A 20660-nucleotide genomic window follows, 5' to 3' on the forward strand; every position below is an offset into this window, starting at 1 on the left:
CGACCAAGTGCATGCAACAAGTAGAATGACATGGCAAAACAGACAGGCTCTTAATTGGCTCTTGGCAGACAAGGGAGGAGTTTGTGTTATGTTTGGAGATCAATGTTGTACATTTATCCCAAATAACACCGCCCCTGGAGGAGCTTTCAGTGAAGTCAGGACAAAAATTAAGAAATGAAGTTACAGCAAATGCCGGAAGAGACCAACACATTTGGGATTGGATTGATGTGAAATTTGGAGCATGGGGAGCGTGGTTTATTAAACTAGAAATGTTTGTAGGAGTTGCGATATTAATAGGAGGATTATTATTTTGCTGTGTATTACCTTTATTAAGATCATTAATCATCAATGCTACTGTTAAGCAAATGGAAGTGATAAAAGTCCCGAATAATCAACAAAGGATCACTGAAAGGAGTCTGGAGGAATATTATGAAGGATGGCTAAACAAACTGAACTTAAATGGGCAAACTTTTGACAATAGTTCTATTGACTCTAACGAGAATGATGAAGATGTCTAAAGGTGAACCAAACCCTGGATATAAGTGCCAGTTTAACTTCGGCCCAGGGAGGCTCTCTACGATACATAAGGTATCTGAGCTGAAGATCAACTTTTATGATCTTGTGATATTCAATTATTGATGTAATATATGTATTTTATGCCTTTTATACAAAACTGTGATAACCACAGGCAAATACTGAACCAATTGCACGCTTACGCTTATAACATTGTGTACTATTACAGAAGGAAATAGGGAGACTGGATCTTTTACTCCCTCCTCGTCAAAAAAGGAGAGAGATGTTTGGTCCAGTAATCCCTCAGAGTGGAATTTCATAATCTAGTCACTGGTGATAATACAATGTGACTTATTTAGTCACTAGGTAGTGTAACTAATATGACTGGATTATGAAGTAGCACTCTGGATAAGAAAAATGTGAGACTTATTAAGTCTCAAAGGGGAGAATATGTGGAAGATTTTTATAAGTAAGATTTTAATTAAACAAGTATATAATCAATGTGAAGCTAGCCATTTTAGTTGCTAGTGATTACTCCATTATAATCTTATAGGTAATAGAAAGCTACGTGCTGGAATGTACAAAACTGAGGAGAAACATATGGTCAGACATACATACAGGGCCTTTGTTTAGAATAAATCAAGCAGGGGGCCTCTCCTCTCTAGGGAGGTATTAAAATTGTAATCATAAGGAAAAGTTTGACTATGTGGAACCGCCCCATTTAGTGTATTTAAGGGTGATACCAAATAACATTCGGGAGATCTCCTTGCAAGGACTCTTGGCTTTATTTTCTGTAAAATAAAGTCTTTTCTTCTGAGAGAAAAATCCCTGACTGAGTGTGATTCTTCAAAGAACGGGCAGACGACACCACAACTGCTGACGTATTCATTTCACAACAAATATAAATGAAACTTCACAAACACCAAATGGTGACTTCTATTCTGACACGTTGGCACAACACTTTCGGTTTACTCTTTCCGGTTTCGGTTTCCGGCTTGATTTTTGCCCAAACCACTCACTTACCGCTCGTCTCCTGATTCTCTCTCATGCTGCAGACTTCGCTAAACCACGCCCCCCCCTGCCACAAACAACAATCAGGTCCATATTCTGATTACTTGCAAGCAACAGGGTTCCCACCCTTTCTTTGCATCAAATTTAAGGACCTTTCAAGGATATTTCTAGGCTTTTAAAAATAAATGTTTAGAGACATGGATCAAGGTGAAATCTTATGTAAGTTGACAAAAAAAATTGCCTGGTGATAGAATTGGCACTATTGCTATGGACATGCATTCAAAATTTAGCAATAGGATACTCCACTGTGGCTACAGGAGATACAGTGTTTTTTTTCACCAAGATTTTTTTTTAAATCAAATACCTTTTCACAGTTTTATTTGATTTTAGTTGTAGTTTAAACCTTGCAGAAAAACTATTCTGGTTGCTTGATGGTCTAAGATGGTCTAAGCTGGTCTGAGCTAGTCTAAACTAGAGAGAAAATGGTGCGTTCCAGTGTGTAACATACATCACGACCAAGTAGTGATTGGTTGAAGCAGAAAGTATCTGCTGACCAGATACCAAATATCCCAATGGATAGGTTATAGACGCTTTCCACAAAGTGAAATAATGTGAAAGCGTTTGGTGTATCAGGCTAAGAATGGACATCATAAGATGGTCAAACCAGCTAAACCATCAAATCTCATACAAAAACATGAACTGGTAAAAAAAAATGGCTGATCAAACCAGCTTCAAAACATGCTTAGGCTACCCAAAATGTATTTTCTGTAGGGAATACATCATATCATATTACACAATCTAACTACCTCTCCAATCCTACCTTTCTCTGCCTTGTCCGTATTATCCCACCGTATGGGTGCACATCCCGATTGTTGTGGGGGCAATCTTTATGTTTTGTTCTCACTGTACAACATAAGTATATAGAGTAGTGAATGATAAATGATAATCCAAATGCAAATGTAGCCTTGGAAAATACTTAATACTTGAAAAACTTTACGTATCTACATAGGATGACCATATGGGACATGCCCCAGCCAGGATTTTAATGATGCCTAAAACATCCAGAGCAGTTTGACCAATAACATGAAGGTATTGTACATAATCGACCAATCGTGGGGCTGCGTGTGAGAAGGTGAGATCTAGAGGGAACGATCAAAGCAATGCAAATATGCGCACGTGTTTGTTCGTTCGATTGACTTGAAGAGTCACTGTGCACAAATCCAAAAAAAAACAAAAAAAACAAAGTGCGCCACAATGCTTCAAGTCAAACGAAAAAACAAACATGTGAAAGTGATTCGAAAGCATGAGGAGCCGTCTGCTCTACTTTTTATAGCTCTCATGAAAAATCAGTGCAAATAGCCAAAACCTGGATATTTTAGGCAATATTAAAATCCTGGCTGGGATGTGTCCTGTATGAACGGCGCATATGTTCACCCTGTATCTACAACATGAACACTACGCATACAATTCATATGGAAATTAATTAAACCAATAATATTAGGAAGACCTGGACAACAATTAAATAAATACTCTGTGTTGATAATGTAAAAGATGAGAGAATATCATATGTCAGATTTTAATTCACCTCTCTTCCTCTGATTTTGTTTTTTCCCTATGTAAACAAATAGACTTGGTTCAGTACAGTACAGATATATTTGAAGCTTACGCATATTCTTTCAAAGATAAAGAACAGAAATAAAGCTGAAGAGCTTAAGACCTTGTCCTGTAGGAGGTTGGTTCAAATCAGCCAAAGTCCCAGCCCCCTGGTCCATTGATATGGTGGCCACTGAATCTGAAATGAGTGAAGAGATAGCGTTGTCTATCATAATATACAGTAGGTAGACATCCAAAACACCCCTTTTACCGCCGCACGTACCGCAGCCGTGGTATTTTCTAGTCTATATTTCCATCTCGTTATGCCGCTGGTTTAGGTTTTTTCTTTTTTCTTATATAACTTATTTGTAAATAGAGCAGTCACTGTCTGTGTCTACACCGGATGTGAGAGTTGTCATCCGTGCCCCGCTGCGCTAAAAGTGTGTCTAAACTTGAACTTAGACTACAGTGTCAAATCATCTGAACGCAGAGTCAGAACATTTCGTCATAAACAGAACGAGCATCAGTTCACTGATGGGGATCGTGTCCATCACTGGGTTCTGTTGTCTTTTGTTGGACCACGCTACTTGTATCCGGTGTAGACCTGGCGTGCATTTTTTAATGGGTTATGTTACAGCTCTGCTTGTTTTTAAAGTTTTTTTATGAAATACTTGTATTTACTGCATGGTCATATCATCATATTATTTACTGCCATGCGACCAAAAGTAAAGCTTGGCGAGCCGAGCAACGAGCATTGCTCCAGGTTGCTTTTGGCAGATATGCTGTGCTTGTGCTGCCGCGGTCGTCTTCATTTCGTCGGGTGAAACATCTCTCTCACTCGGCAGCAGAGTCTGTGAGCAGCAACAACTTCCCCTCCACGCGCACTGAAACCAGAAACACTGTTCCGCCTTCACTCCGTGGATAAAGTATTTCAGTATGTTTGAAATGTTATGTTCATAATGTAGCCTATAAAAAAATAAATAAATAACAGGAGAGTTTCAAAGTGGCTTAGGCTATTGTGTGTAAACTTTTTTTCCCTGTCACATGCCAAACTAATAACATTGTAAGCATTAAATCTTTAATTGCTGCTTTCTGAGGAAAATAACAGTACATTTTGTCAGTTATTTTATCTAAACAGATCGATGAATTTCTTCAAGATTTCAAAATCAGATAGCATACTGATAATGCAGTAGTACTGTAAGATTACATTTGTTTGAATGCATTATTGCTAAAGCGATTGTGTGTGAATGTGCTTTATCTGTTTAAATCATGCTTTAACCCGAAAAATAATCAGTAAAAGAAACAGACAAACTCCTTAGCCTTTAACATCCCGCTCGACTCTTGCAGTCATTATAAGCCATAGCTAAATAACATGAATTCTTGCTGAATATGCAGTTATATTACGGGCTGTTGGCATGAATTGTACTCGTGATGGAGGCTCTTGAAGCAAGTGAAAACCACGACGGTCAGACTCTTAATTTCCTCTCCTCGCTCCAGTCAGAATCACTCCGCTCCGCTCATACTCTGCGTGGCAGCATGTCTCTGTCAGACTCGCGGGGCGGGTTGAGCCACTCGGAACTACAGGAGAGTGAGTGGTGCGTTGGTGGATGTTAAAAAGAAAACTGATTTTCATTCAAACAAACCGATGTAAATTATAAATTCGAGTTAATTGATAAAATCAATTTATCACCGAGCCCTACATGCTTTCATATAATTTAATTAAAAAAAAATGCAGCTGCATTTAAATGCAGGTGTGTAAAATATGTGCAAGATTTGCACTGCACGTGTGAAGGTAGATGTGCAGCATTTATTCGTATTTGTTTTATCTTCATTACAAATCTTGTTTGGTTTTATTTTGGATAATTGCATGTAAAAAATAATTTACGTTGTAATGCATATGCAAAATGTGAATTAATATTTATATTCAAGTGTTTATGCAAAAATTATTAATGCACATTAATGACAAGGTGCATTAATATTCAACATTCAACATTCAACAATCTGTGAATGTTGCATTTCTCTCGTCGGAGAGAGCCAGCACTGTGAATTTCATCTTGCAGCCGACAAGAAAACATTTGTTTATTAATAAATAATTAAAATGTCTCATTTTCACAATTATTAGGCAAACTTAATGCATGTGCTTGAGCGCGGAATATAATAAGACTTGATTATGTAAATTTAATATAAACCTCTGATTAGTTGAATATAACAAATGAATGACTAGAACTAGAAAAATCTTACGTGGGGGCAGACCATTTTTTAGTCTATATCCAAAACAACAGTCCTATATAAACCTGTTCAGCAAGTTTGAAAGCCTCATAAGAAACTTTCCATATGAAAGAGCAAGAGATTCACACCTTTATCTCGACCCCCACAAGCCATACATAACTACCCCCAAAAAAACCAACCCCCTACAGCTGAACTGAACTCGGTCTGTTTTTTGGCTGTGAGGAAGGATGTGTTTTCATGTTACTGAGTTGAAACATACCTGTACTCAGCAGCACTACTCTTTGTATTCATTATTTTCTCGCAGCCCATATTGTTATTTTCACAAGAACGTAATGATAATAACAAATTATCAATTGATAATTAATCATATTTTTACGAAAATCATTGTTATTTGTGATCGTAGACCAAGCGGAATCCTCCGTGGGCTGCTGCCGCCTCACAGCGCGTGTGACTCCGCTCACTGACGCAGCTTCACTATCTGCGGTTTGACTTTACTAAATTAGATTGAGGCGAATACAACTTATTGATCATGAGCCCAACATTTAGCAAGGAAGGTCAAGGAAGACGTATTTCATTGAGCTAATGTTGTTAAATAGAGAGAGAGAGAGAGAGAGAGAGAGAGAGAGAGAGAAAACCTAGTCTAGGGCTATTCTTAAACTTGGAGCTCATTATATTGAAGTACAAATCCAAACACCAGAAATGTTATGCATTTTATGAATAATGAAATGTTATGAAAAGTATGCATTTTATTTATTCACATGCTGTATGATTGAAATTATATTTTAGTTCACACTTATATTTTAAGTTCCATTGTTTAAAAAAATGCTTTATTGGCTAATGTTTCATAAACCTTCAGTTGTTATGCTCTAAAATTCAACGCCATTTGTGATTTCACAGTATTTTCACCTCTTAAATCACTAACCTTTAAAGTCACAATTCTATAATGGTCAAATTTACTCAGGCCGATGGTATTTTTTAATAACATTTATTTATTTATTTAATTATTTTTGAATAATTGTAGCCTACAAATATTTGCATTGTCCCTTATTTTTTCCCTTATTTTCTTAAAGAATAAACACTTATTTTCTACAAGAATAAACATGATAACATATTACTAATTCATTGAAATAATTTAAGCAGTTAAAACCTATTTTTAAACTTGAATTCAAATACTATTAAACTAACTTTAAAATCTCAAGGAGTTTATAAATTAAAAAGGATAAAATGTCACAGTGCATGTTAAATAGTCTAAATGTACTTGTGTTAACAATATAATTAGAACTAACAATATAATTAGATTTTTTAAAATCAACAATTCCTGTATAAAATGGGACAGCAACCTTTATATCAAACATTTTTAAATTGTCCACAGCTGAGCATCGTGGGAGGCTGATCTGCGCCAGAGCGCGTGAAGTGAATATGCTGCACAAAGTCATTTTCAGATCTAAAAGAATAGAATTAGAATAGTGAGTGTTAAATTTAGAGGGTCAAATAAAGGTGGAAGAGATGTGTTTTAAGCCGATTCTTGAAGATGGCTAAGGACTCAGCTGCTCGGACTGAGTTGGGGAGGTCATTCCACCAGGAGGGAACATTTAATTTAAAAGTTCGTAAAAGTGACTTTGTGCTTCTTTGGGATGGCACAATCAAGCGACGTTCACGTGCAGAACGCAAGCTTCTAGAGGGCACATAAGTCTGAAGTAACAAATTTAGGTAAATGGGTGCAGAGCCAGTGGTAGTTTTGTAGGCAAACATCAATGCCTTGAATTTTATGTAAGCAGCTATTGGAAGCCAGTTCAAATTGATAAACAGAGGTGTGACGTGTATTCTTTTTGGCTCATTAAAAATTAATCTTGCTGCCGCGTTCTGAATTAATTGTAAATGTTTGATAGAATTGGCAGGAAGACCTTACTTACAGTTACGTTACTTTTGTTATAACACATATTAATTTAAATTTTAAGTCTTTCATTTACGTTACCTGTATGTTAACACAGTACAGTGTTAATGTTCAAACTGTGTATTTACAATGTTAAAGTGGCTGACAACAATAAATATTCTTATCAGGAATAAAATCTGCCTCATTTTTAACTGTACAGCTGTAGCTGAATAGTTTGGCCTCCTACAATGCTGAACCCTAACCCTATTATTCATGAGGTAAAATAGGCTTTTTAGTTCATGCGTGTTTCAGTATAGATGGAAAAAAATCATAATTAACAATATGTGGAATAAGTGGACCACTGCTAACGCTGAATGTCTGGTGAACGACTGCTGTTTCCAGTGAATACGTGCGCGAGGCACCAGCGCGATCAAACAGCAGAAACAGAAAATACTCAATTTTTGGTCACACGAAAGGCATAATTCAAAAATGCAAAGTGTTAGTAATTTGAAAAAATCAAGAATAATAAGTTAATATAAGTTATAATTATTGCTAAATGCTGCACCATTCTCATTTTGCTCTGCATATGGAACCTGAAGATTTTTTTTAACCAAGAATGAACCGAAATTAAAATGAAATGAAAACATTTAGCTTTTTATCCATATATATATATATATATATACATAGGCCTTATATTTATTTTCTGTTTAATAACAATAGCATGCATATGATCCGTTGTATAAAGTTTTGATGAGTAGACTGTAGCCTAAGACTATCCCACATTTTGAAATTAACTCACTGTAAATGTTTTAATATTTTTTTAAAGATGTTACAATGTTTTATCATAATGTTATTGTTGTTTTACTTCCTCCTTTTATCTCATTTTACAATTACATTCAGTTCGCTATCCGTCCCTTTGCACCACCTGGCGGTAGTTTCGCGAATGATTTTAACACGCGACTGAATTACAGTTAACGCCGCGGCACCATGGCGGCGGTGTCAACCTACTGTCCACCCATAGATATATATATACTAGATGTCGCCTTGGCTATGGCAGGTTATTGGAACGAATGCGTCAATAGAGCTGCCATCTTAGAACAGGGGAGCCCCTCCTCTTTAATGCATCAGCGTCAATGTACACAAAGGTCTAACCTAAATAAAATCACCATAAAGCTCAGAATTTGTCAAATTTGCACGACCTACAAATTTTTTACTTTATTAAATGTTTAGATTTCCTTTCATTTTAGTAATGCCCTCTTTCTTTATCCTTTTCTTTTTTGTTAATATAACTACTTTTTGTGCTATGAAGTTGTTGAAGTTTTCTATGTCTCTATTCTTTACATTTTGTTATTCTTAAAAGTATTGTTGTGTTCTAAATCTGTTTCATACTGTAAACGGAATGTTCAAATAACGCATTTGAAAAAAAAGAATAATAATAAATAAATAAAATCACAATAAATCATCATGAATGCGAAAAAAAATTTTTTTCCAACGGTCAGACATGTATTTAAACATTTTAATTGTATTGGTTTATTAAAAATGATACACAACGCAATTTGCATGTGGAAGCAAATCACAAATTTGAGAGGAACATGTGAAAGTTAGATAGTTGAGGTGCCAATTAAAGACCGTTCAATCCTGTCTTGCAATACCTTTGTTTGCAACATTAAATAAGTATGTACTAAAGTCACATTCATAAAGAACCCCCTTAAATCAGTGTAGTATCACACAGCACCAGTCGGAGAAACTATTGAACAGAGACCAAAAAAAAAAAAAAAACGATCATATTACATTGATATAAATACATTCTGTTCATTGTCGGTTTTCCTAACTGTCAAAATCTAATGGGTAACTAGCATGGATTAGCTGCGGTCGTTAGCCAAGGACTGAAACAAACCAACGTTACCAGAAATATAATTTCGTAACATTCAGAATCAGAATGAGCTTTATTGTCAGGTATATTTACACATGTGAGGACAGCGACAGAACAAAAAACACATTTTTAAATGAGAAAAAAAGTAGGTAAGGAGTGACACATAATAAAATAATAAAAATACAAATAAGAAGGTAAGGAATAACAATATACAAATTGACATTTGTGTGTGCAGGTATATTACAATAGGCAGTTTTGTATTTACAGGTATATTATGTGCAAAAATTGAAGTGTACACTAAGAATGTGTGTTAGATAAATAAGTGTATGTGTATATAAATATAAATATGTTTTATGATTCAATTAGGGATGCACCGAATCCAGGATTCAGATTTGGATTCGGCCGAATACTGGGCTTTTTGACAGGGTTCGGTTTCGGCCGAACCTTAGGTTTGCGCTATGCTGGTCGATGTCACGCGGCCATTGATTGTGTGAAGGTGTTTACATGAGGAGGAACAAGGCCCGACAGTTCACTCTAAACTAAACTGTTCAGGAATCTTGAGCAGCTGGGACGATTTATACCGTAGCAATGCAGAGCCAGCCAGTCACATTGGGTACTGATGTGGAGATAAGTGTTTTTCCGGTGAGCATTTGATTCCTCTTAGAGAGGATCCTCTTCAGTGGTGGAAGACAAACCAGCAGCGATTTCCACTGCTGGCAAAAATGGCAAAAATCAACCTCTGTGCTCCAGTAAACCTCTGTGGCCCGTAAAAGACTTTTCAGTACTGCTGGGGACATTCGTTTTCCATATTTTTCGTAATATTTGGCTACTTTTCTAATCGTAGCCTATCCTACTGTTATAAACGAAAACTAAACATTAATTTCACATATTCTGATTTTTAAAAAGAAAAGAAAAACACTTTTCTTTGCATTGCTGCACTTTTATTGAAAGGTTTTAGTTGTTTACTTGGGTAAGCATAAGCTTGGTAATTGTCAAAAAAGTTTTTCTCACTTGTCCTCTTGACATAATGTTGCCTATTCTTTTTTTTTTTACAGTTAAAATAAAATAAAATGAAAATTACATTGCTGTGGACTTTGTTTACTTCATTAATGTGTTTTACTGTGTTAATGGAATAAGGATGCGAGTAGGATTCGGTATTTGGTTTCAGGATTCGGCCGAACCCCAGAAATCTGGATTCGGTGCATCCCTAGATTCAACATTATAAAACACATTCTCAATTGTGAAATGTAATCCCTTGCTGTCTGGATTTTAGATGTCTTTCTTCTGAACAATCATATGCAGCACAAAAGTCCGGCATTATCCGAAGTACAGGTGGAGATCGCAGCGTTACCTAGCTACCTCCTACAAGATCCCTGTTCCAAGATGGCGGTGGTTTTGATGCATGCTTAGAACCCCAAGGCGACATCTAGTGTATATATCTATGTTGTCCACCTACTGTATGATTTATCAGAGCAAAAATTTGTATAATGACACGAGTTTAACACTGATATAACAAAGGTAAATGTAGTTTATGAAATTTCTTGAGTTCTCATAATTCAGATCACTTAAAAAATATTTTATTAAAAATATTTGTATGCAGAATTTGTGTGGATAGCAATATGGATAGGTGTACAGTTTGTACAGAAAAACTCATTATGTCTATGGAATGTCATAAAGGAATGTAGTAATACTCCAAATGTTTGTCACCATGAGTATGCTTTTCTAAATTAGAAATTATAAAACATGTTTCTGAAAATTAAAAAAAGTTTACTGTGATGAGTAGCTTTAGGGGATGATAGTGTATGAAATTCCTTAATATAATGCAAATATAAATATAATGTAGAAACTGCTTTGCAACAATTTCAATTCAATTGAATTATGTCAGTGTAAAGCCTCCATAAAACATTTGACATGTCTGGACATGTCGGGGGATAACCCTTACTGTTTGGCCTGTTAATATATATATTTTTTCCCTGATCCTGGTAAAATGTACAACATTTTTATATTTTTAGTGATGACAAAAACTAGCGTAGATGGTTTGATTGGTTTTATATCATGTGAGATCACATAATTTATTCATTTATTTTAAATTAAAAGAAGCGAATAAGACTCGGGGGGCGATTGAATGCACATGCGTGAATGAATGATACAGAGAGGATGAGAGAGGGGGGAAAGAAAGCTTTTCCAAATTAAACATTTCATTTTTATTATAATTTTATTTATTTATTGTTTTATCACTAAATTAATAATAGTCATGTTACCTATTTTATTTAAATTATTTGATACATTAGATTATAAATGTGAGAACACACATATTGTGATCCCATGATCTGATAGAATTGTTTATTAGTTATTGCCCTTAAAACCAATTTATTTGCCTCCCTTAGAGTGTGAGAGAGACAGCAAAAACCCCTGCCTTGGAATGCAACCGGACACCGGATGGGTAAAGCCCCCGGATGTAGGAACAGACCATTCATATCTACAAAAACATTCCTCGGGAGGTCATTCGTCTCCTGTCACCATTCTGAAACAGTTACACATTTGTACAAACATCGTTTGTAACCCAACGGAGCTCAAAGATTGACGTTGGAATTTAGCATATGCCGGTTTTCACATCTGGATAGGTCACGGGGTCAACACAACGTGGGTAGGCGCCATGTGTGTGGGCTATGTGGTGAAGGGGAAAGGTCACAAAGGTCAAACTCATCAATCAATTTGACACAAGGTGCATCATATTAACTACTTATATACTTGTTCAAGTGGGTGATTTTGAATTCAGCTTTATTTTTTTAAAGAAGCATGACACACAACAAGCTTGTCTGATATATTTTTTGACTAGAGAATTTGAGAGAAATTCTGAAAATGTACCCAGCCTTAATAGGATAAACCTTTAAACCATCATGTGTCTGTATTCTTATATGACCATATGGCATAACAGTGAAACTGAGTTTAATATGTTCATTAATAATCTCATTCCAGGGAATACAGCTTTAGTTATTGTGATTATTGGTGCTGTCTTAAATGTTCTAGATTGCGATTTTACAATTAAAAAGGCTCTGACAAAAAATCCTTGATTTAAAAAACAAACAAACATATGGCCTCATATCTGAAAATATCTGGTTAGGGTTTTCAATGTGGTTTAATGGCTTACTCGTATGTATAATGTGTAATTGTGCAAAAAATGTTTTGAAACCATATGATTGTAAAACTATCCAATTTAATAATCTTTATTATGAATGGAGGGGGAATCCATTAAATGTTAGGTCTCTGTTGAATTTTGATACTATTTTTGTAAGTAGGAACTGTTTGGGATTTGGGTTCTCCTTGTAACTCTGTTTGCCTGATCTTTTAAATAGTTGTATGTTGTTGTAAATATAGAGGGTTGGGAGGAAGTAAGGAGTTTGACGCCATTTTGTTTATTGTAACCTTTTGATCTCTGTTTTTTGGTTAGGGAGTTAGGTTAAAATATTGTACTTTTATTTTATTTTTATTTTGTTTAGTGTTTTAGAAAGAGGTATTATATTACAGAAGTTTTGTTTATTATTTTGGCCTGGTCAACTCCTGAAGAAAATTCCCCATGTACTTATTTTGTTGGTTGTATTTTTGTTTGGTTCAATTAAAAACCCTCGAAAAAATCCCCGTTTCCTCCTTCTCTTTTCATGTTGTGCCTTTACCCCTAGACGGGGCGTAACATGAATTGGGGGCTCATCTGTCCATTCGGATGAAATTGGAAGCTTGTTCACTCATCCATCTGAATGAAATTGAGTATTTGGGTACTCACTGCTTCTTGCAAAAAAAGTGTTCTTGTGTTTGCCTGGTGGTTTTCATCTAGTGTGGGAGGAAGCTTATGGTTTACGATGTCGATTTATGATCACGCCTAGAGAAGAACAGTTTGAAAAGTGTCGGAAGGATGATTTATTGTTAATTGCAGATTTTTTTTTTGATATAGGCGTGTCTCAAAATGCCACTAAGAGGGAGATTAAGGAGGTCTTGCACAATGAGTTGGTAAATCAAAGGATTTTACCTGGTGAAACTGAGGTAACGGGTGTTGCAACAAATCCAGTGGTTTCTGACAACTTAGACGCTTTAGAAAAGGAGCTCAAGTCTAATGAGGACAAGCGCATAGATCCTGATAATCCCTCTTCACCAAAAGAGAAAATGTTAGCAATCCGACTAAAGGAGTTAGATGTGGAGTTAGCCCGACAGCAGTACCAGAGTCAGCTTTTGCAGATCCGAGCCCTGGAGCTTGAGACAACAAGAAACATCCAGCTCAAAGAGCTGGAAAATGAGCAAAAATCTGGTCAAACACGGCATCCTTCTTCTCCTGGATTGCAGGGAAATGCTAATCCTGTGAAAACTGTTACTTCATCACCTCTTCCTGTAGCATTGTATACTTTTTACTTGTCATTCAAACTGAATTTGATGTTTCCAGCCAAATTTTGTTAGTTCCTACATTTAGAGAAAGTGAATTCGATACTTATTTCACTGTTTTCGAATGTATCGCTGCTACTCTGCAGTGGCCCAAGAATATTTGGCCTTTACTTTTACAGTGTAAACTAGTGGGTAAAGCGCAGGAGGTATGTTCGGCATTGACTTTAGAACAAAGTCTAGATTACGATGTAATTAAGTCCTCTGCATTAAGCCTATCGACAAAAATCTAGAAAGCATATGAAAACCTCCAGCCAAACTTTTGTTGAATTTGCCAGAGGAAAGACTATTCTGTTTGAGAAGTGGTGTGCAGCAAGTAAAATCAGCACATTGGAACAACTTAAGGAGTTAATCCTCGTAGAGGAGTTTAAAAATTGCATGTTTGAAAAGATAGTAGTTCATTTAAATGAGCAAAAGGTGACATCACTCAACGAAGCTGCCATCTTCGCAGATTAATTTGTGCTTACACACAAAATTGTGTTTTCTCCTTTACATCCTAGTCGTGTAGCTGAGTGGAATCACAATCCTAAAACTGTGATTGGCCAGAATGATGAGCAGGGTCCTGATTTTTGTGAGTGTTTTTACTGTCATGAGAAGGGTCATTTGATCGATTTAGGTCCTACGTTACAATGTAAGAACCAGAGGAAAATACAGACCACACATTAAAGTGTTGCTTTTGTGCATACCCACCCTTCATAGTCTATGCTTGCAATTGATCCCACCTTTGAACCATTTGTGTGTGAGGGTACAGTCTCCTTTTCTGAGTTAGACACCGAGCATAAACATGTACACATTTTGAGAGATACGGGTGCGTTACAGTTGTTCATCTAGACAGATGTAATTTCTTTTTCGACACAGTCCAGCTGTGGTTCAGATGTCCTAGTTCAAGGAATTGAACTTGGGGTAGTTAGGGTTCCGCTCCACGAGATATACACTCACCTAGAGGATTATTAGGAACACCTGTTCAATTTCTCATTAATGCAATTATCTAATCAACCAATCACATGGGAGTTGCTTCAATGCATTCCTGGTCAAGACAATCTCCTGAACTCCAAACTGAATGTCAGAATGGGAAAGAAAGGTGATTTAAGCAATTTTGAGCATGTCATGGTTGTTGGTGCCAGACGGGCTGGTCTGAGTATTTCACAATCTTCTCAGTTACTGGGATTTTAACACAAAACCATTTCTAGGGTTTACAAAGAATGATGTGAAAAGGGAAAAACATCCAGTATGCGGCAGTCCTGTGGGTGAAAATGCCTTGTTGATGCTAGAGGTCAGAGGAAAATGGGCCGACTGATTCAAGGTGATAGAAGAGCAACTTTGACTGAAATAACCACTGGTTACAACCGAGGTATGCAGCAAAGCATTTGTGAAGCCACAACATGCACAACCTTGAGGCTGATGGGCTACAACAACAGAAGACCCCACCGGGTACCACTCATCTCCACTACAAATGGGAAAAAGAGGCTACAATTTGCACGAGCTCACCAAAATTGGACAGTTGAAGACTGGAAAAATGTTGCCTGGTCTGATGAGTCTCGATTTCTGTTGAGACATTCAGATGGTAGAGTCAGAATTTGGCATAAACAGAATGAGAACATAGATCCATCATGCCTTGTTACGACTGTGCAGGCTGCTGATGGTGGTGTAATGGTGTGGGGGATGTTTTCTTGGCACACTTTAGGCCCCTTAGTGCCAATTGGGCATCGTTTGAATGCCACGGCCTTCCTGAGCATTGTTTCTGACCATGTCCATCCCTTTATGACCACCATGTACCCATCCTCTGGTGGCTACTTCCAGCAGGATAATGCACCATGTCACAAAGCTCGAATCATTTCAAATTGGTTTCTTGAACATGACAATGAGTTCATTGTACTAAAATGGCCCCCACAGTCACCAGATCTCAACCCAATAGAGCATTTTTGGGATGTGGTGGAACGGGAGCTTCGTGTCCTGGATGTGCATCCCACAAATCTCCATCAACTGCAAGATGCTATCCTATCAATATGGGCCAACATTTCTAAAGAATGCTTTCAGCACCTTGTTGAATCAATGCCACGTAGAATTAAGGCAGTTCTGAAGGCGAAATGGGGTCAAACACAGTATTAGTATGGTGTTCCTAATAATCCTTTAGGTGAGTGTATTTGCATTCTCATCTTGTGACTGGGTTAGTTAAAATAGCTGTACAGTCACCACTGAAGGGCATGTCTATCATCCTTGGTTATGATTTAGCCAGAAGTAAGGTGTCTTGTCTTCCTGAAGTAGTTGATATACCCTGTGTTTAAAAAAGTAATGCGCTATTGACTCAGGAGTTTCCTAAGGTATTTCATTCCTGTGTTGTTACACGAGCACAAGCTCGTAAGTTTGAAGAAGAACTTGATCTGTCCGACTCATTTATGTGTTCTGATCAGTCAGATGTTGAGACTAGTTTAAATGTAGAGAAACAAATTTTGAGTTTTGGGCAAAATGATGATTTTCCTTTTGATAGGAAGCACCTAATCGAAACACAAAAATCTAATGGTACACTGATGACTTGTTTTAATGCTGTGATGGATAAAACCTTGTTAGATGATCATGTTGTTGCTTATTTTGGAGTTCGGAAGGAAAATATGACTGGAACTCTGTTTTCCAGGTAGTTGTGCCTAATTCTTACAGAGAATATGTTCTACGTGTTGCTCATGATCATGAATTGTCTGTACATTTGGGGATCAAGAAAACCTATAAAAATCTGCTAACACTTTTTCTGGCCTGACATGAAAGCTAGTCTAACTAAGTATTGTCCATCATGTCATGCTTGTCAGGTTGCTGGAAAGCCTAACCAGGTTGTTGCCCCAGCACCATTAAAGCCTGTTCCGGTAATGAGCGAGAACCTTTTGAGAAACTGGTAATAGACTGTGTTGGTCCCTTGCCGAGAACTAAGTCTAACTTTAATGTGTTCTGCTACCAGGTTTCCAGAAGCAATTCCGCAACGCACCTTGAAATCTCCTGCAATTGTGAAGTCCATTATTAAGTTCTGCACAACTTTTGGTATGCCAAAAATAATTCAGTCAGATCAAGAATCTAATTTCATGTCCCGTGTGTTTCGTAAGGTAATGAAAGAATTGAATATCAAACATTGTGTATCCAGTGCATATCATCCACAATCGCAAAGCGTGTTAGAGAGGTTCCATCAACCTCTTAAGTCTATGCTTCGAACTTACTGTCTTGAACATGAGCAGGATTGGGATGAAGAGGTACCCCTTTTGTTATTTGCTGTCAGAAATACTGTCCAGGAATCCCTTGGATTCAGCCCAGCTGAATTGGTCTTTGGACATTCTCCTCGTGGTCCATTAAAGATGTTGCAAGAACAACTTCTTTCTCAAAGTCACTCAGTTAAAGAACAGAATGTGTTCGATCGTGTGAGTTATTTCCATGAAAGATTGCATTCTGTCTGGAAGTTGGCAAGGCAAAGCTTAGAAAGTTCACAGTCTCAGATGAAAAGTTGATATGATAAAAGCACTGTTCAACGCTCATTTGAGCCTGGTGATGAAGTTCTTGCGTTACTGCCTTTTCCTGGGTCAGCTCTTCAAGATAGATTTGCGGGTCCATATGTGACTGAGGAAATGTTAGGTGACACTGACTATGTGGTAAAAACCCCTGACCAGAAAAGTAATGAGAGGGTATGTCAGTAACATGCTAAAAAAAAATTCTCATCCTAAGCCTGAATGCACCGTTCCACTTCCTGTTATCCCTTATGAAAAATAACCATGGTTTTATTATAGTAAAACTGTGGTAACCCATGTTTTTTTGCCGTGTTGACTACCATTTGTATAACCACAGATTTACTACAAATAACCATGGTTAAACTATAGTTAATATAGTAAAACCATGGTTATTTTGTGGTTACCATGGTTTAACTATAGTAACCATGGTTTTTTGGTTTTATTTGTAGTAAAACCATGGTTGATTTTCGTAAGGGATTGTATCTGTGAGTGCAGTCTACTCTGACTATTCACCTAGATGATCTATGAATTGGAATTGCCTGTTTGTCTGACATTTTTCTGAAAAATGAAACCCTTGCGGTAATCAGTTCAGAACTGTCTCACTTATCTAGTTCATCTCAAAAGGAACTAATGCAGTTGATTGAAAAGTATTCTTCACTGTTTTCTGATGTGCCCACTGTAACAAATGTGTTGGAGCATGACATTGATGTGGGTGATCCTCGTCCTGTTAAGCAAAATGCTTATCGTATCAATCCAGTACAGCGTGAGATCATGCAGAAGGAAACGCAGCACTTGATTGAGCATGGTTTAGCTGTGCCAAGTTCAAGTCCCTGGTGTTCCCCATGCCTTTTAGTTCCTAAACCAGATGGAACATCACGCTTCTGCACAGATTACCGAAAAGTTAATCAGTTGACTAAATCAGATTCATTCCCTCTTCCTAGAATAGATGATTGTGTTGACCGCATTGGTCAGGACAAATTTGTGACAAAGCTAGATTTACTAAAACGGTATTGGCAGGTACCACTCACTGATCTTGCTTCAGAAATCTCTGCTTTCGCTACTCCAGATGTTTTCCTGCAATACAAGGTTCTTCCCTTCGGCCTGAAAAATGCTCCTGCCACTTTCCAGCGATTAATGAGCAAGGTGCTGTCTAATGTAAGAAGCTGAAGAAAATTCCCCATTTACTTATCTTGTTGGTTGTATTTTTGTTTGGTTCAATTAAAAACCCCCGAAATAATCCCCGTATCCTTCTCCTCTTTTCATGTTGTGCCTTTACCCCTAGACGGGGCGTAACAGTATCCAGTGAGTATGTGTTTTATGAATGTTACATGCATACTTAATTATGCACAAACAAAGGTGTATGAAAATGCAAAATTTCAAATCTGTACAGGTACACCCCAGTGTGATAGTTCTGTCAAGTTTTGCTTCAGTTGGTTAAACAAGCATTGCAGAGATAAAGCATCATGTCCACTTTTCCACTTTGGTGTGCTTGGCATCAAATGAATCATTGCATGAGAATGGTCTATCAAAAAACTTTTTATACATTTGGTCCGCATGGTCTCGTGATTGTGAATCATGAATCATTGAATCATTTAGGACAAGTTCATTTGAATTTTGTGTCTGGATCTTAAAGTACAGTAGAAATGAAAGGGCGATCTGGCAAATACCAGAATTATCATACAAAGTAACAAAAATGACACACTACAAGATTGTCTGATTGTACACAACCTTTTGAAGCCAACAAAAATTTAGTAGTTTATAACTCTGTAATTTGTTATTCTATGCTCAATGATATGGTTAGTTGTATTTTATTTGTATTTGTTTTAGTTGTAAGCATTATTTTTCTATGACTCTATCAGAACAAACATGACACCCATTTTTGTAACGTGATCCAACAGTTGAGAAACACCACGAAGCAGCATGTACAAGCTGAATAAAGGGGCAAAGACAGATTTGTGGGACTCTATATTTGATCTGTGTTTAATCAGACTACAATCTAAAAACGCTGAGTTGTTTTTTCAACCCAAATGCTGGGTTGAGACCGCTGGACTTTGGGTTGTTTTAACCCAAGTTTGGGTTAAAAATTGGTCTCGATTGAGAGCATGCATGTCACGTTAAGATCGTACGTCTCCAGTGCGAGCAGCCACCATTTTCTCAGCGTGAAAGAAGCGAGAAGCGAGTGAAAGACATTATGGTAAGTTAAGATTGAAAACGTAAAGTTATTGTTTATTGTTTACCCAGTTGTATAAAAGGCGGAAACAAAGGAGCTTAAGGTTATATTTTTTAAAAACGCGGACGCGGTTTTCGCCTCAGACACGGAGGTCTTAACGGCCTCCTTTAACGTTACTGAATGGAAGAGGTACTTTTAATATAACGTCCGTGAATGTCTTATGTCATATTTACATAAGATTTTACATTACCTGCACTTTTTGATGTGTTACTAGATGGTTATGGTTACGGTTACACTCATGTTAATTTGTTGTCTTATTTTTCGCAGTTAAACTGAATGTACGTTGGTCTCCTAAAGGAAACGGCATTGTGTAGTGAAGACAATCATAATTATTTTGAGGCTGTTGAAGTGGTAATTGTTAAAAGTATGTTTTAAATGTAATATTTCAGATTTGTCGAGCTCGTGTCTTCATCGTGTCAGCGCCGAGAGTTAAAGACACAGAAGCTGTTTGTGTGAGGAGTCACAGACTGTGTAAGGAGGAGGTGTTCTCAGCTTCTTCAGAAGAGACGGAGAGACGGGTTTAAGGCGAGTAAACTTCAGAATTCTATTAAGTTATCTTTATTTTTACTAAGACTAAAATAATGTTTGTTTTTGTAGATGTTGAAATCCAGAGACAAGATAACTTCATTCTTTTGAGACAGATGTGAGTAATTTTTTTTTTAAATTAATGTTTCTGTTGTGTCCTGCCTGTTTACTTCACATTTTGATGCAACAACAGTGTGATTATATGTTTATATTTTATTGAAACCATTGATGTCCCTCTTTGCAGAACTCAAACTAACTTTGGAGTTAAAGACACAGAAGTATGCTTGTGTGAGGAGGTGGTTTTCTCGGCTTCTTTGGAAGAGAGGGAAAGATAGTTTAAGGCAAGTAAACTTCATAATTTCATGTTATCAGTTATCAGTTGTTGTTGTTTTTTTTTTACTGAGAGTAAAATAATGTTTTTTTCTTTGTTTTTGTAGATGTTAAAAGCCAGAGACATGGGAGATCATCATTCTTTTGAGATTTTATGTAAGTTATTTATAGAAAATGTTTCTGTTGTGTCCTGTCTGTTTACTCCACATTTTGATGCAACAACAGTGTGATTATGTGCTCATTTCATTAAAACCATTGATGTCTGTGTTGTTCATTGCAGAACTCAAACCAACTTTGGAGCTGTCTGATTTGGAGAGTCATCATTCTTGGTCTTCCCTCTTAAAGGAAAAGTTCACACAAAAAATTATTTACTTGCCCTCATGTCATTCCAAACCTATAAGACTTTTGTCTGTCTTTACAACACAAATGAATATATGAATGTATGTTCAAAATAAAATACTGGTCTCCCAGACTAGCAATGGAGGACACAAATTAAGAGAATATTAAATGTATTCATTAGTTTTCTAAAAATTTGCAGAGTTTGTATGGGTCTGGAACAACATGGGAGAGTAA

General features: G+C 36.8%; 1 long non-coding RNA gene across 2 annotated transcripts; it reads left to right on the forward strand.

The window, feature by feature from the left end:
• Positions 1 to 19747: 19747 nt before the first annotated feature.
• Positions 19748 to 20513, forward strand: LOC132091962 (uncharacterized). 2 transcript variants are annotated; one of them, XR_009422176.1, is made up of 3 exons: positions 19748 to 19875; positions 20002 to 20243; positions 20368 to 20513. It is a non-coding gene; the product is annotated as an uncharacterized LOC132091962 (long non-coding RNA). The 2 variants fall into 2 exon arrangements; XR_009422177.1 differs by having other exon boundaries at positions 19756 to 19875; positions 20028 to 20243.
• The last annotated feature ends 147 nt before the right edge of the window (positions 20514 to 20660 follow it).

Source organism: Carassius carassius, chromosome 18 (assembly GCF_963082965.1).
Source record: "Carassius carassius chromosome 18, fCarCar2.1, whole genome shotgun sequence".
NCBI classification, from domain to species: domain Eukaryota; kingdom Metazoa; phylum Chordata; class Actinopteri; order Cypriniformes; family Cyprinidae; genus Carassius; species Carassius carassius.